This window comes from Phalangium opilio, unplaced genomic scaffold (assembly GCF_054372755.1).
Source record: "Phalangium opilio isolate 3A_F unplaced genomic scaffold, DU_Popi_V2 ptg000077l_1, whole genome shotgun sequence".
Lineage (NCBI taxonomy): Eukaryota > Metazoa > Arthropoda > Arachnida > Opiliones > Phalangiidae > Phalangium > Phalangium opilio.
In genome coordinates, this window is record NW_028324185.1 from 11,825,903 (window position 1) to 11,829,256 (window position 3,354).

The following is a 3,354-nucleotide window of genomic DNA, read 5'->3' on the forward strand; positions in this document are numbered from 1 at the left end:
TAATCAGGTTAAGATTTTATAATAGAAGAAAAGATCATGATGGCAATTAGATTAGTAAAAGGGCTAATGGTAAACGGGTAGTAGCTACAGACTTATTATTCTCTTTATGGTGCGCATTGACTATTAGTGCGTCTAGCTACAATTTAGCTTTGGTGTTATTTAACGTAAACATTCATGTTGGCAAACTAGGAGTATTGTTGAGGTGAGACGAGACGATAGTGTTTACACTGCAAACCAGTTGTGAATGTAGCTATCAGAATATACGGTAAACAGCTGAAGCGTAGACTTCATTTCCTGTTCTTTTCCCCATTGACTGATCTCCATGTGTCCAGGATTTATCAATATTGGATGTAAAATGTCGTCTGCTTTACTGTACATTCGCTATGTTTGGAATACTGCTTCAATATTTCGTAAATGTTTACTTCAAAAAAGTGAAATAATTCCATATCTAGGTAAATAAGTTTGTAGTAGTAGATCTCTTGACTCGGAGAGGTAATATTTTGGTTTTCCCAACTTGTTTTTTATTTTCTTGGTTGTAAGAAATCCCATTTTGGGTACTTAAGTCATAAAAAGCATATGCGGGGGGAAGTTAAATTTAAACGGGTTAATGGGGGTCAGGGCAGGTGGGTAGGAAATAGGCTTCACAACTGCCGCCGTATTCTGCAGGCTTAGCCTTCCGCGCCCACTTGGATTCTCGTCGTTCATTGGTCCATAGAGAACTGTATTCTGGCTTTTGACTGGCGGCTTAGGTTTGGAGGCAAAATTGGATTCTGGGCTGAGATTGGATGTTCATGCAAGCAAGAAAAGATAGTGGTTCAGTTCAGTTAGCTTTTCAATTGACACTGAACGTACGGTGTAATGTCAGCATTTTGTGTCGGTTATCGTCAAAGGTCAGTGCAATAACCTCTATGTTTAGGTTCTTTACGCCATCTATTTCGTGAACCTTCAAATAGCAGACTATTTTCCCCAATTCCCACATGTTTAGGGTTAGTGTACTGTATCTCGGTAACATGACTCTGGAATGGAAGTTTATTCAAGTATTATTTAATGTGTAACGATAGTGTGGTTTATGGTAGACGAAGTATAATTTTACATTTTAATAATATAACTTCACAATCTTTACTAAAATATAGCATTGTAACAGGGGTTAATTCTTGTCGTCAAAAACCTTGTGGCAGAATTTTTTATCATGGAAAGGGGCGTGTGTAGCTGAACCATGCAAGACTATCTAAGATATATTGTGCGCAGTACACTGGTCAGGCTTTGGAGAGCCTATTTGTCTTTATGAAAGAGAGATTCCAATGCACAGAAATTGAAGACGTAACTGTTCTGATATACCATTCCAGTAGAATGTATCATGTCACCAAGTAATAAGCTGAGAAAAACGAGCGTAAAAACGCTGCTGTAGGTTGAAGAAGCCTAAAACAATAGATTTTCGGTTATCATTCCCGGGTTTAATCTTGGCATTTCTAATTTCTGTTAGTCCTGGATGAGTACTAATTGTTGGTATCGAGTACCTCGATCGAATATCAATACAAGTACTTGTACCAATATTAAGTGATACATATCGTGAAGATTACCAATTACAGGAATGACATTCGACATATAAATGCTCGAACGAAAGGACACCATTAAGACTTCACCCTGTTTCGATAGTGTCGCACACTATGGTATAATCTTGAATGAAACGTATCTTATAAATTGCGTTCAACTTATTTTGGCTTTTCAACTAACGATTTAACGGACGTTGTAGCTTTTCCAGTTTCACATATAAAGACGACACACATCTATATTAGGCAAACTTACACTCTACTATCACTTAAATCTAATATTTGCCTAAATGGTCAATTAGGCAAACGAAACAGGAAGCTTCTTGTAATATGTCGGCTTCAATCAGTTTTATTCATACTTTCTACCAAAAAATCTAATTTAAAATTATAATAAATTTATACAGAACGATATTTCAGAACATATAGCTTTATTTTGACCAGTTTATGAAGAAACGTTGTCGCTACTCTCATGAAAAGAGAGCAAATAATTGCTTATTTATAACATTTTGCATCCAAATGTGCCTTCAAACATTGTCTCTTATCTTTTACACAAGCAGGCTGATGTTACTTCATTTGAGGTGACAAGTAGCAGCAAATCTTGTATATAGATAATTTACACAAATGGAGCATTAATGAAACTTACACCAGAAGGCCGGGCTGCATGGAGGACAAAAAGAGACGGGTTTCTGTCCTCCTGGTGTAAATGGCATGATTCCTCCAGATGTGCAAATCCTGTATATTAAGATCAAACTTTTGTGAAGCCTTAAAACATTATTAAATTTTTGTAATATTTTCTAAATAAAGTGGTAAATACATGGTATTTGATGTTAATTATAACAATTTTAAGTTTGTATTGTAGGTTGAAGCGTGGACGTCATCAATATTGACTGTAGTAGCCCATTCGTGTGACACTGTCAATTATACCACTGTTTTATCCCAAATCTTTAGCACAACAAAAACTCATTCACATTTATATTGTTAGACACTTCAGTAACCATATTCACCAGTTGCACGTACTGCAACATTTACTTTTAAACCCATCTATCATAATTTATTTCTTTGATTATACCATACGTACAGTTAATGGTATCCCATAGGGGTAGGATTGCCTATGGGGCTGTGATACTTTGAATGTTTATGCTGAATGACGTTTTTGTCTCATTACCCTTGAGTGAACCCATTTCAGCATATCAGTAAGATGTTATTTTATACTATAATTAATATTCTATATTGCATTAATTATATAATTATTATGAGAATTGAATGGCTTTAATAATGGTCAGTTGGCTCATTCGATGCTCATGTTATTTACTAACGACGCAGAACGATAAATGAAGTCACATCAATGATTAAACTTACATAACACCTAAGCCTTGGTTGAAATAATTTTCGATCACGAGCTGAAACGTCTTACACTATAAATGAACGTTTACTTTTATTCAACTATATTGTCACAGATAATTGCAATTGATAAAATAAAAGCATACCCGTCCAATGCGACGATTTAAGTAAATCGCTCTTCTTCAAATAGGCATCCGTACTTAGCAAAATATTAACCGTACCCAAGTCGCCTCTAACAATGATGAAGTGTAGTCTGCTACGTTCAGCATCAGAAACTAAAGCAAAAGCACCGGTGAGTTAACCGGTTGATGACGCTGAACGATTTACCCATCGAAAAACCGTATTTCAAATTTGGTGGACATCCGCAATTCAATTTCGTCTTGAAAGTCGAAACCTAAGCCGCCAATAAGAAGCCAGAATCCAGTTCCTTTACGGACCAATGAGCGACGAGAATCCAAGTGGG

General features: G+C 36.0%; 2 long non-coding RNA genes across 2 annotated transcripts; one reads left to right on the forward strand and one right to left on the reverse strand.

Moving 5' to 3' along the window:
* The first annotated feature begins 731 nt into the window (after positions 1 to 731).
* Positions 732 to 1,800, forward strand: LOC149658538 (uncharacterized). The gene is made up of 3 exons (XR_016370080.1): positions 732 to 848; positions 917 to 1,404; positions 1,484 to 1,800. It is a non-coding gene; the product is annotated as an uncharacterized LOC149658538 (long non-coding RNA).
* A 70-nt stretch (positions 1,801 to 1,870) lies between these two features.
* On the reverse strand, positions 1,871 to 3,113 carry LOC149658539 (uncharacterized). The gene is made up of 3 exons (XR_016370081.1): positions 3,038 to 3,113; positions 2,910 to 2,965; positions 1,871 to 2,761 (listed from the first exon to the last, which is right to left on the reverse strand). It is a non-coding gene; the product is annotated as an uncharacterized LOC149658539 (long non-coding RNA).
* Between the last annotated feature and the right edge of the window lie 241 nt (positions 3,114 to 3,354).